At 44.3% G+C, this 13,978-nt stretch overlaps 1 protein-coding gene across 2 annotated transcripts in view; it reads right to left on the bottom strand.

Annotated features, from left to right (window-relative positions):
• The window catches only part of LOC103091758 (repulsive guidance molecule A), a 124,089-nt gene extending 110,358 nt beyond the window's left edge, over positions 1-13,731 (bottom strand). For both annotated transcript variants that reach the window (XM_032973960.2, XM_032973959.2), the window contains exon 1: positions 13,441-13,731. The gene's annotated coding sequence lies outside the window, so the exon portion shown is untranslated. The remainder of the gene's footprint in view (positions 1-13,440) is intronic.
• Between the last annotated feature and the right edge of the window lie 247 nt (positions 13,732-13,978).

Below are 13,978 nucleotides of genomic sequence, written 5' to 3'. Positions count from 1 at the left end.
GTTGTCTCTCATCCATGCAATCCTCTCGCCGTCTCCCCAAATGTAAAGCCGACCCCCCCTTGAGTTTGATTCCCAGCCACGGCCTAACAACAGTGGCGAGTGATACCAGAATGGGTCCTGCACCACCCATCACCGACCCACACGAAGCAGCGGTGATGTATGGTCATACAACCCGCATGAACCGCCAACCATACGTGGGGGAGTGGCGGGTTATTGGGAGGTCTTTATCCCAACCGTGGATTGACAAGGGGCCTGAAACGAATCTACAATTATCTATCATTTGCTTAACATGTAAACAACCAAACTCGTACACTCACCATTTCTGACGCATGCATCGCCAGCGAAGCAACGGGTTTTAATCAACGATTCCATGCATCGTTGCCCGCCCGGTACACACCATGCAGCGGACAATCAATAACAGCAATCCCACAACGAATCACTGTGCCGAGATTTACAACATACGCCGGTTGGGTGCTTTCTCTTCTCTCTCTCTCTGTCTGTCTGTCCCGCCACCACACTCTAATACCATAACCGCCACTTACTGCCTTTGTAAAAAAAAGGGGGGCTGCGTAAATCCCGTGATTTATGAGGTGGGCTGGACGAATTCAATAACGCGACGATTGTACGAGGCAAGAGAGGTCAGGGAGAGAGGCAGCCTCAGTCACCAACGTCCGTTGCCGTTTGACCTGCTGCTGCTACTGATTTTGCTGCTCCTGCTGTTGCCCATACTGCTGCTCGTGTTGCTGCTGCTGCTGCTACCTTTTTTTATCTTCTGCCCCGTCTGCACTACTCTTTTTTTCATATTGTAGTTTTTTTTGGGGTTAGATGGCATGAGTATAAATGTGTCGCTACACCCGCCACAGACAATTTGTAAGGTTTGTCACGTAAACAGAACATGCCAACGAATTGGCATGTTCGTAACATGTAAGCGATTACAAAAGCGTACGTGTTGTTGGTGATGGTGCATTTATATTTTACAGATTTTTTTTAATTGGAGATTCATATTTAGTGTTACTTGGGCAACGGCGTGTTTTACCACTGGCGCTCTTTATGCCTACTCTTGCACTTCTTTTGATTCCTTACCTAGCTCAAAACTCTTAAGAGATACATTTGAAATTATATGATTTGTTACCTTTTTTATTTTTTTTGTATTCGTCGTTTCTTATTCTCTGATGCAGTATGTCCGTCAGGGAAACAGTGCGTTGTTTTTATTGATGAAACTCGACTTAAGAGCTTCTTAGCACACCGGTTACTTCAAAATAAACTGAATTGAAACTGAAACTTCTACTATGTCGCCGACACTACTGCAGCGGTAGTATGCCGGTTACAAATGCACGCTCATTTGACAGAGGTATGCGCTGCAGATATTTCCCCCCCCCCCCATCACGGTACTCATAAAACTTGTTTTCAAAACCGCCCAACAATGTGCCAGCATTTATTCTGTAACTCTCGTTCGGGATGCTTACATTTACAGTGGATGTATTCACAGCAAAACTGGAAAGTTATTGGTGTCCCCCGCCCTCCAATTTTGAAAAAGTTGACCGTCCATATTTGCTGGCAACCCTGTCATTGTAATGTCCAATGGGAATGAACCATAGGAAGTGAGAAAAATCACAAAAACAAAGTCAGTCAAGTTGGCCTCGAGATAAATATGACCTAAACAAATATAACGTATACGGCAGGTATGCAAAACGATTAGCGGTGTCAGTCGGGAGGAACAAAACCGGAAAGCCGTAATAATGAAATATTAAAATGACATTAAAAGTTTACGGGTGCCCGACACAGAGATGGAGTTTCAATAGCGCCTTGAGCGGAGCTTGTCGGTGACCACGCTTAGATTATTTGGCTGCGATAAATTTCCACGCGATGACAAGCCACTTTGTTGAGCTATCATTTGAGATAGCCAGGTCGCGTCTGAAAAATAACTCTATATAGCTCTGCGAGCCTTACTTAGTAAATTAAAAAAATGCTTTTGTTAAGTATGCACGTTGAACTTCTTTCGCACCGTACGTAGCCAACCATGCTAAAAAAGGTGGTGCGGGGGAAAGGACAAGAAACCAAACACAAAAAGCAGTATACTAGAAAACAGCAGAATGTGTACCTAGGGCAGTTATTTGAAGGTGGATCATTATCAAAGTAACGCAGGATCTGTTTCTCGACTGACGCTAACGCCAACGTACAATGACGATCGGCACCAACTACTCCAGATTCTTCAGGTCGTGCACCCGTAAATAAATTGAGTGGGCCGCATCCGCCGAATCTTAAAACAAGACCTATTCTCAAATGGAATCTAGTCCCAGGATTTTGAGACTTCGTGCTTTACTGTTGAACAGAAAGACTACACACCACACCCGAGCAGGGAGTGGTGGTGCAGTGGTTATCACACTGTGCTGTGAACCACCCTCCCCGTCGTTCCAAGGGTTCAATTCCCGGTCACATGCAACCCTCAGTGGCGAGTGATATCTAAACCGGTCCTGGGCTCTTGTCTTCACCCACCCGCACTGACCGGTACTGTACGCTGAATTAAGTTTAAACACAACCTTCAAGACCTTCACAACTTGGTAAATGTCGTCATCCAGCATTAAATTGACAAAGGGCTGAATATTGGTATTATTATTGTTATAATGGCACACCCCAAGCAGAGTCCTCGATTTACAGAAGCCAGCTCAACACCTGCATAACAGCTAAGTCAGGCAGATGTACAGCGCAACATTAAGATCTTAATTTACATCTCCACCGTCGCACTCGCTTGCCTAGGGGCCGCAGAACAGAAACGGTGTTGCACGAAACCGCGAGCTCCACATTTTTTTGGTGCGCGGAAATCTCACGGGCAGATCTGCGCGGGGCGAGTGCCATTTGTGAGGGCCCACATGTCAACAGCGATGGGCTTTACTGGTCTCCCCCCCCCCACCACCCCCCTCCACAGCACGATGTGCTAAGCACGCACTGCTGCAGGCCAAGATTAATCTTATCTTTATAACCCAATATAGCAACCCTTCACTTGTTGACACGAGAAGTGAGATGATGCGGGAAGCAAGACGGGGCACAGACACCACTGCGGGACTTGGTTTTGTTTTCATTAGCTCTTTAACGCTTTCCAAACAGGGTTGAAAGCGTTTATGCATTTAGTTCTGCCGTCCATAGCGAGATGTGTGGTGCACCGGCACTCGTAAAGATTATTCGATATGAACAAAAACTGTGGCACGGTAAGGTAGCTTCGGAATGAGGGTGCACTCGTTTATTTGAAAAAGACATTTCCTTGTACGCATGGGCTAGCCATGGAACAAAGACGGTCTCCGCATCGCACGGCGCTTTCGGATGCCCTTCTGCAGCCGTCTGGAACGCCTCTTCCTTCCGATAATAGGAAGTCACTGGAGCTGTGCACTTTTAAATCATCTAGGTTGAAAATTCATTTATTTAAAACTGCTCTTTGTGTTTCGTTTGGTTGTCCTTCCCCCCCACACCCTCCGATTAGCACGGTTGACTGCGCACGGTGCGATAGAGGTTCAACGTACATACATTTAGATCCGCTTTAACGGGAAAGAGTTTTCAACCCTTCCGTTGGAGGCATTGGCTCCGTCTGTCTTTCAGTAATGGAGGCGCAATAAATCTCGCAAAGATGATTCAATATTAATAAAACTGCAGTAAAAAGTTGCATTGCTATTAGAGACTTACCCTATATATAAAAAAAAAACTGGTGAAATTCATAGATTGCTTAAACCTGGAGACAAGCCAGGGCAATGAGGACTATTCGCAAAACAGGCAAACGAGTTTTTGCTCTTGCAACATCAATCGGCTTCTGTACCTCCTAATGAAAACAGAGTCCTGTACTTGCAGAGACAATATGCACGTTAAAAAGCAGTTACACAAACCATGCATGAATATGAATTTCTGTTGTTCCCCCAGCTTTGCAAAATTCACATCCCAACGCTAAAAGTTGCAGTCATTTCTCCACTTTACACACCTTGCACGTCGTCAAACACTGCGGCCGTTTAGAAATACGACTGCCGTGTGAACACACGAGCGACGTTATCCAGCGAAGCACCTTGGGACGCAGGAACACACACACACACACTCTCACTGTATCCAATACATAAGAGCGACCCCATTAATAAATGAAAATATAAACCATTCTGGAATGGCTTTCCAATGTTATTACCCTAGCATTAATATGCTGTCATCCACGGATTGGATTTACGAGCGGATCCTCTGGATTCGGAGCACGCGCGGGGCTCAATCTAGCGTCTATCTCCTTGCCCCTGCCCACCCCCCCATACATTTTTAAGGAAAAGGTGGCTCCCAGCGGACACTGGCGTAATCTTTGAAAAGATCCTCCACCCCCCCCAACGCCGTCGCGTGGAAGCGGGCAACAACGCAACAACAACGCGTGCCGTTAAAATCGGCGCGGCGAAATATAAATCTCGCAAGCGCGCAACCGAGAGCACCCGTCTTGAGCCGCAGGGCTGCCCCCCCCCCACACCTAACCTCTTTAGGGATGGCACCACAATCGAAGTCTCATCGCGAGCGGCCACTTCATATAACCAAAGCACTGCATTACATCACACCCATTGCGGGGATTTAATTTAAGGTTATCGTCACGATGAATCTGACGTTGGGGGGGGAGGGGGGAGAGAACCACCGACCGATTCTATTGCAAGTGAGACTTCATCGGGAAGAGGATGAGAGCCAATGATGTGATCACTGGGATAAAAGAAGAGAGGCTAAATAAAAAAACGAGACATTCGAGAGAGGGGTTTATTCTCGAGAGAGTGATTCAAGTGGCAGAGTGGTGGTTAACATGCTGCGCTATGAACCCGTCAACCCGAGTTCAATTCAGAAATTATTTGAAAGAGTCCTGGGCACATGCCCCCCCCCCATCAGCCAGCCCTTCACTAACCGGTACTAAGCAGCTTGGTGAAGTATGGTCAAACAACCCCCCCATGTCTAATGCCGAGACTTCGATGCCACAGTATATTAGCTGTAAATTATTGCTGTTATCAGTGTTCTACTCAAATCAAATACCGCAAACAGGATGAATCCACAAGTTCCAAATTAGTCAAAAAAATAACCACCCTTAATTAAAACAAAAATACATAGCCTCTTTCTTAATCGAAAGCACGGTTTGATTATTGTCAAAGGCCCAAGTATCAGTTTCAACAATCAGCCTGACATGCATTGAAAACGATGCACATTTTAGTGTGGATAGTTAATTTTATTTTTAGTAAGCATCTGTCATATAATTTGACACATTTTTCGTTTTAATTTCTAACCATCGCCCACGCCTCAATCCTTCACTCTCAATAGAAATGGTAACCAGTCATTTATAAAACAATCAAATTATTGAGTACAATCTAAATATACTCAACTATGCATTAAATTGACACGTATCACCGAGCAAGTTTAAATATAAGTTAATTTTCTCTTAACCTTCTAATGCGCGGGCAGGGTTATTTAAAGGTCATTGAAACTAACCTCATTAAAGCGAGCCATCAATAAAGAATGAGCAGAAAATATTTTAATTAATGTCGGCGATGATATGCAGAGCGATGCTCTCGGTACATAACCCCCAAGTCCATATAAAATTGGATTAAAAATTGAATTTTAAATGATTGGCAAGAAACAGGAGCCAAGCCTCTGTTGTGCCATAACGTTAATCTACATTCAAGATGAACCTTTTACAAACACATGATCAACAGTTTGCTGTACCGGGATTTTTAGCGAAGCAAAATTAATTGTGGATCTTGCCAGAAATGTCCCCCTTGTCCACTTAAAGTTGGCACGGCTGGGCCTTCCCAGCCGCTTAAAACTTGGCAGTTCACGCAGCCCCTTATGCGGTGTTAATCCTGCCCACTGCTAGAGGGTTAAACGCACCCGGCGAACCAGAAATTTATCGCAAATGTTCCCCCACAAAAAAAGTCCACTGCGATTGGGTGTCAGAGGGCGCGCGAACGCCTCGGGTTGCAAGCGTACCCTGGCTTACACAACGTTTCGCGCATTTATTTTTCCAACAATGCACAGGGACCGCGTGTAAACACTTTCCGTCAATATCTGATGCGTTTCGGGCTCAAAATGATGTCCGACATTTACTCTCCCACATGCCTAAACGAAACATTGGACATCCGTTGATGAGAAACTCTGCATCAAGCATGGAACGTCGGGGCCAACGGTTCCGACCACATGCCAAAGTTGCACTTCACTGGGTCATTATACAGAGAAACCCTTTTGAGTTGGTGGTCTGAAACAGGGCTGTGTGCGTTACAAAGTATGCCAATTTCACGTGCCATGCCAGGCATGACTGGAGGCTCAGAATAAAATGCTCACAATTGTGCATTTTCCTTGATAGAAAAAAAAACTGTTGTCGCATATTATTACTCTTAAAGTACAGGGAGATAAAATTCTAGATAAAGTATGGCGTTGCCAAAACCACGCAATGATGTCACCTGACAAAAACTACTCTATAGATATTGACATTCTAGGGAGTAAACCAAAGACAAATCACCCTGTGTCACCCACAGAGACTGTTTGCAAGTGCCGTTAGTGAGCAACTATGAAGACCAGCGGGGCAAGAGAGTGGCCAGCACCACGCCTGGCCACCCGTTTCGCCAATATTGCTGTTTATGCACCACCGCACCAGGCATTCATTCAAGGGGCAGAGGAGGGGCGTGCAGAACCGATTCAAGTATCGCTCGCCACTGATTTTACCCATGGATGAGAATCAAACTCAGGTACGCTGAGTTTTAGAGCGCAGCGAAGACAAACACAAACCCACATGTGCAAAGTGCACATAAAGTAAATTGCAGCAATAATCCTAAGGCATATAACAATTAATCTCCTCCCAAGTTTGCCAATAAATTGTCCCAATTTGATTCAGGAACCAAATTATACTTTTGGTACGGGTTTTTACCGTCTTGTGCTGCGTTCGAAACGTCGTGATTTATTTTAATTTTATTTGTGATTTATTTAAATTGTATTTTATTTCTACATACCTGACTTTACCGAAAGAACCAATGAACATAGTCATTCCTGCAGTCACGAAAGCTTCAATTCTAGATTTTTTACAGTCTTGTTTTTCTACAACTTGTTTATTCCTTCCATCTCATTCGCACAGTTCTGTTCCATCCATTAGCCTCAACGCAACATCAGCATGGCATTTGCACAAACTGCACAAAGCAACACAACAAAAGTCAATGCGTAGAAATATGGACCGTAAGACATCTGGCCAGGCGACTCGATGGTAGAGTGGGCCGCTCGCAATCGTAAGGCTGCGAGTCCAAATCCTGGTTGGGTGTTGGAATCGGCTCATCATCCCTCCGGGGGGGGGGGGGGGGGAGGTCGATAAAATCAATACCGTTTTGTGGGGAAGTCAACAGTGGTTGTCCTATGGAGACTCACCCGCCTTCAGAACACAGCGGAATTTACACTAGTGGCTCAGGGCCGTAAAACACCACGACACCCTCAATGTTCATTTTGAGTAGGAAAATCACGGCGACTTTGAACTCGCATTTTTTTTCTTAAAATAAGACGTTTTAATCGATGCATCCTTCCATGCAAAATATTCGACAACAGGCACGAGAACATCCCCACGAACGTGCCGCAGTTTGCCATCCTGGTTAAACGAGAAAGAAGAATCTTTCCGCCTTACACTGTACGTCGTCAGCCCCTCTGCAAAAAAAATGTTGCGAGCGCTTACTTGTCCGCTTTAATAAACCGTATCCCAGCGTTTGGCTGCAAGGGCGCACTGGAAATTTCAACAAAAGCACGCGTTAACGGGCGTGCTCTCTGGGCCGGTAACACGGTGGAGTAACGAACCGGAGAGTGGCCAATTATTCGCAAGCCAAAAAAATGGTCTAAAATTTACGGTACAAGACTAACTACCGCAAAACACTCCAAAAGCTCAGTTTAAAAACAAAACATTCCAATATTGACATTTTCGCAGACTGTATTTTGTCACCGGATGCAAGATTCAAGTCTCCCCCCCCCCCTTAGGCACGAGCAGTCTGAATGGGGCAAGGCATCTGTATGTACAAAGACGAGGACACGTACGTGTCAATCCACTGCTGGATGAGGGCCTCCCCATGACGTGTACAACTTGTTTGTGCGTGGCGATTACCCATGCATGCGCTGCCCAGGCCCAACCCTGCTAAGCTTCCGAAGATCTGACGAAAGAGGGTGCATTCCGGGTGATTTTCCCCGAAGCAACATGTTTTTTTTACAACGCTATCCATTATTTAACCACCCAAAGCGACGTGCAATTTGTTACGAAGAACAGAGAGCTGTGAACGTTTGCACACACGCACAGAAGCCATACACACAGAGCGCGCTGTACAATCAATTTCGCAACAGAGTTGACACACAAACTACTGCATTGAGAAGGAATCGCAAAGCATCTGGTGCTGGAATTCTGAACCAACAGAGCCTGCTTGCAAAAGCTGCTTCGGGAGTCGATGTTTTTGCGGGAGGCCGAGTGGGGGAAGAAGGGGGAAGAGAAAGGGGGGGGGGGTGATGCTGTTTTCAGAACGTTCCCGCGGGGGAATCTGAACAATCCAAAGAATTCTCAGCGAAATATATCATGTTCCAACAGGGCCCGAGGCCACATTCAACGCTTTCTTGTCATCGTCCAATTGGTTTCGCCAAATTTTTCTACGAGCTTTTGATAAAATGTTTGAGAACCCACATCTACCCCCCCCCTCCTCAGCACACCCCAGAAGTCTCGATGCAAGACTCGCAATGCCGCGCAGGGAAAAGTCAAGATTGCTCAGCCCGAATGAAAGTGTAGATGGCTACCTCTAAGCTGGGTGTCCCAACTGTCTGACGCCTTTGAAACTGTGAATAAAAAACAAACAAAAAATGATTATCCACGATCAATCCTCCACTGTTGTATAAAGGACTCCCCAAAGCCGTTTACCATCTCTCTTGGTCCTGTGATGCAACAATCCATTTGGCTTCTGCACACCAGCTGATTTCACTGCCCACAATTTCCTTGGCAAACGTCCTCAGTCGTGTCCCTTCCTTTGGCCGGCGCTCTGTCGGTAGTTCTTGATGATTAGCTAACATTCCTTCGAGCAACGTGTCCTGCCCAAGGTAACATATACTAATAAAAACAAAATCGCCCAAAAATGTCCAAGCTTTGTTCCCTGAAAATCCGTGTGGAAATTGAGAAGATAGCTCACGCCGTTCCAAAACGCCCATGTCAGGCGCTTGGCCGATTGGTATTGGTATAATGTGCATGGCAAGGAAGGCAATTAATCATTCAATTAACGGCACAGGACAGGTCACGCCCAAACAAGGGCATTGCAGGGGAAAAAATCCAACCTCGATACATTCTTCTTCCCATTTTGGAGGCTTCTGTTAACCTAGTAACTTCTTAAAATATTTCCATTTCTGTTTTAGGTTTACAAGGAGCATCGATGACTCTTAAAACTCCAGATCCTTGCAGGATCTCGTTTCCATGTTTACCTACCAACATAACCGTGCGTCACCACTTGATTTACACCCGAATGAGAAATAGTGGCTAATGTGGGAAAGACTGGCCGATGTGTGCAGGCATGAGCCACCACGGAATGTAAGAGAGAGGGTCCCCCCTGGCACCGGGCGATTTTTTTCCGTGCACTTGTCACTTCAGGAAATTGGCCTCACCTCACTCAAGGTTTGCCGGGAGCTCTTGATGTGGTCGGAATACTTTTTTACGTACGTTTTATGTGCGTAAAACCACCAGTAATTCAATTAAGTCAAATGGTTTGCAAAGCAACGCCCAGCCATTGGCATGTTTGGAAAACATGGTTTCATCATCCCCCTTGAACATGCGCATGTACAGCCCTATTGCCAAAACACTGCTGGATAAGGGGTGTAGCACAATATAACAATGGATTTTGTTGTGTTGCCCTCTGCATATAAACAGATGTTATAGACCACTGAGGCCACCAGCGACGTGACCACCCATCCAAGCACTATCCAGACTCGAACCTGCTTCGATTCCCAAATCTGGGTGACATCGTGGTTGCTTTGCTTGAATGTTTTTTTTCCCCTGTGATTTGGTCAAAGGGTACCTTGTCAACATGGCTATAAAAATATTGTACTCCTAAACAGAACCTGCATTAGGTTGCTTTTTTTCATTACTGTAAATGAATTTGTACAGCAACCTTTGTAATCCTGAGCAATCCCATCATGGTTTAAAATCAAATTAGGAAGCATAATGCATGAAAACTGAATTAAACTTTAATTACCAATTTTTATAAATCATAATAAAAGTCGTGCCTCAATATGCAACCCCCCATCTGCCATTCATTATAAACAAAATGCACAATACGTTTATCTAATTTGCAATTCACTTAAATTGAGTTTTACGAGCAATGGGTTTAATTGTGAAATATTATCGCTGTAATGCACAGCACTTAGCAATCCATTTTACAATTTCAATAAAACAAATCAGAGCCCAAGCGTTGATCTTTAAATACTCAGATGCACCAACAGAGCCCGACCTGATTTAATGCAGAAGCCAATTTATATAATTAATAACTTATTCGTTTGACACAATTAGTTCACTTGAAAATTATGAATCGTTCATTTGGAGTAATTTCCCTGGTTAGACCTGACATGTTATCCCACTGCTAGATGAGGGCTACTCAATGCCATGCGGGTAATGGGGTTTGATTTCCCATACTTTACCACGTTGGTCAGTCTGGGTTTGCAAAGGTGGGGGAGGAGCATAGAAATACGGTACAACAATAAATTGTGCTGCACTATCTTCTGCTAATGAATGTTGAACCTCTTTCGCACAAATAATCACGTAACTCTACAGACTATGACTCGTCATTCCAAGCACTATCCAGGCACAATCCGGTATAGCTCTAAGACCGGATGAGATCAGACACATTCTGGGTTATTTGGTCATAGGTCTCCTGACATAAGCACTACAGAAAACTATGATTCAGCCCAGTGAACTTCAATACCAGAATCGGACGTTTGAAGAAATGCACGAGTTTCATGTCAATAATACTCCAATACATTTGTTTGTGTAAATAATAATGACTCTCTCAGGACAGTCCCAATTGGGATGTTTGGCCAATTCCACAAGCAAGTGGTTGGATTCACGTCGTAAGGTTAACTTGAGCATCCGCAGAAACCCCAGGCATGCAAAAAAGGGGGAAACTGAAAAATTGGCACATATGGATCTAATAATCCATTGCTCTACTGCCAATTCCAGCCATGTGGAAGTCCAAGCCCACAATACATGGTATTCCCAGGCAGTTTCATCATACAAATATTAAGCAGCCTAAATCCCTGGCTTGGAAGTGTGTCGAGATCAGGCACATTCAGGAGGATTTAGTCATAGACAAAAACAAATACGTAGATTGAATATATCATCAACCTTCACCCAACATTGGATAGATAATGGCACAACAAATCACCATATAATTCAATTTGAAGTTAAGTGATGTTTATGCTGTAAACGTTAGTCTCACAATACACCAATCGCCATGTGTCTGCGATACAATACTGTTAAGGGAAACATGTCATGTTAAATATTTCCCACCCATCTATGGTAAACCAAAAAGAACCTGCCATCCATTTCAAATGATGAAACAAACATTTTAAACAAACAGCCACGTCAAGAGGATAATAGCACCACACTAAAAAAATCACGTGCCATAAATTAAACGAAAACTGTTATTATTAAATAATCTGGGTAATGTTTTCCTTTCATAAGTTGTAATAATTTGGACAGATGTGCTTACAGCAAGCCACCATTTACAATGAATGCACTGTTTGTAGTTTACACAACGGCACGTTATCACGTAAACAGTTCTGAACTTTCAAGAGCCGACTGCTTATTACGTGACCTCATTGTATGCGTTAGCTCAAGCAAGAAATACTGTAAGTTTCTGTAAGTGTTGAAAACGTAATCCTTCCAAACATGCTGAAGGAAAGCAGGCAATGCGATCGTTTCATGAAATAAACACTATTTACAACATAACTAACTGCTCCTTCACATCATGATCATCGGTGCTGATCTTATCCACTGCTGGATAAAGGTCTCGAAACGCCAGTACAAAGAACATTCACGAAATCTGTTCTGAAAACAAAACGTGGATTTCAAGAGTTCCAACACACAAAAAAAACGTAATATCCCAAAAAAGTTCCAACTGCTGTACATTGTCTTTTTTCAACTATTTTATTTTATTGCTTTATATTTTTATTATTTTATTGTTTCCCTCCTACGTGACTTCACCGAAAGAACCAAGAATATGAATCCCTGCAGTCACGAAAGCTTTAAATCCGTCTCTCCTTAACGCGTTTTCTCGAAGTTGGTCTGTGTCTCAGTCTGTCCACAAGCGTCTCTCGCTCCCTTTTCACATGCCTCGATATCCATCTGTCAACCTGTGCATATCGATATCACTGTGTCTGCATTGTACGTCTCAGTTAAGACATATCTACTAAACTATACCCGTGTATTTATGTGTAACTATTCACGTCTGCGTCTCAAGCCATGCCCGTGTCTCCCCTCCGCAAGTTTCCCCTTACTGAGACGAGTTATCAACAACAACGCCAACTTTGACCATACGACTCCACACACAAACACGCACGACACTCAAATACACATTTCCACAGCACTCCCATCCCTTGCCTCGCAATACCAAATGTAATCGCAACATTAATTAAGCAAAAAAGGACATTGCAAGTTCTTGTGAAAGTTTACACTTTTGTGGTGGTGGTGGGGGTACACGTGGAGACTTCGTAGGCCCCAGGGGTCTCGCCTAGTCTGTCATACCGGAAGAGTCGGCACCTGGGCGGCAGGGCAAGGACCCCCACCCATACCCCCCCTCCACCCAACCAACACGTCCCTTCGCCGTCGAAACAATTGACAAATAAACTCATTGTCAACTCACGAGGCAGCTCATTAACGTGGTCACGCATCACCTTCGGTGGTATTTAATTTTTTTTTTTAAACCACATTAAACCAATTCGACAACATTACGCGAAAGCACGTGTACAGTACAGTATATAGCAGCGCTGTGCAAGACCAGGCGAACACGTACAGTTTTGCTTGCCGAAGTCTTTAGTTTCCGACAATTGGCGTGTACATATTAACAATTAGGGCCATTGGCGACTTTCAATTGCTTCCGCTTAGCGTTACGTCTGTTTATAAACAACACGGCGAGCTCTACATACACGCGCGCCGCAACAACGCACACAAAACAATGCGGGCCCCGCTTCTGTCAAGCACGCTTTAAAAGCAAACACAACACACCACAGCCTTCAACTCCGCAATTAAAAAAAAAATAAACTCACTTTTAATAAAAAAAAATTTTGTATATATGAAATATAAAAACGCACACAGCCAGCAACGTTAATTAGCCACGTACACGCCGTTTTAATTTTTTTTACATTTTATTTTTCAAATAGCATAGTCCCCGACACGAATTTAACTTCACTACTCACCCGGGAGAGTGTTTTGCCAGAGCTGCGCTCTCCCTTCGCGCGTCCTAATGAATATTTACGGCAACACGAGCGGGAGCAGGGCCCGCATTTTTGTTATACTTATCATTGCTTGCCCAAGTCTTTCTTTTTCTTCTTGTTGTTGTTGGTGGTGGTGAAACTTTCTAGTTTTTCCGAGCTAATTTGTGGGTTTTGGTTAGTAAAGTTGACAGCTTTCAAAGATCCCGGCCACGAATGACGCCGCTGCCGCTACTGCTGCTGCCTCTCTCTCTCCTCCTCTCTCTCTCTGCTCGTTACGTTTCAAGGTTTTTTTTTTGGTCTCCCTCCTCTCTCTCAACAAAGCAAAACATGGCCTCGGCCACGACTCTTCTGGGTTTACATTTAATTATAACATCTTTACAAAAAAATATTGTTTTAATTGGGTTAAACCCCCCCCAAACAACATCATAGCTGCCAACCCACACGATTTGTTAACTCCGTATTGTTGTACAGGGCAATTGAGTTGTCAGGTTCCATACGGCGTAAAGCCGTTTCAATATAC

This window comes from Petromyzon marinus, chromosome 52, assembly GCF_048934315.1.
Source record: "Petromyzon marinus isolate PM22_M1 ecotype Great Lakes invasive population chromosome 52, UKy_Petmar_22M1.pri1.0, whole genome shotgun sequence".
Taxonomy (NCBI): domain Eukaryota; kingdom Metazoa; phylum Chordata; class Hyperoartia; order Petromyzontiformes; family Petromyzontidae; genus Petromyzon; species Petromyzon marinus.
Note: the sequence above shows the minus strand (reverse complement) of the source record. Positions and strands in the feature narration are given on the sequence as shown.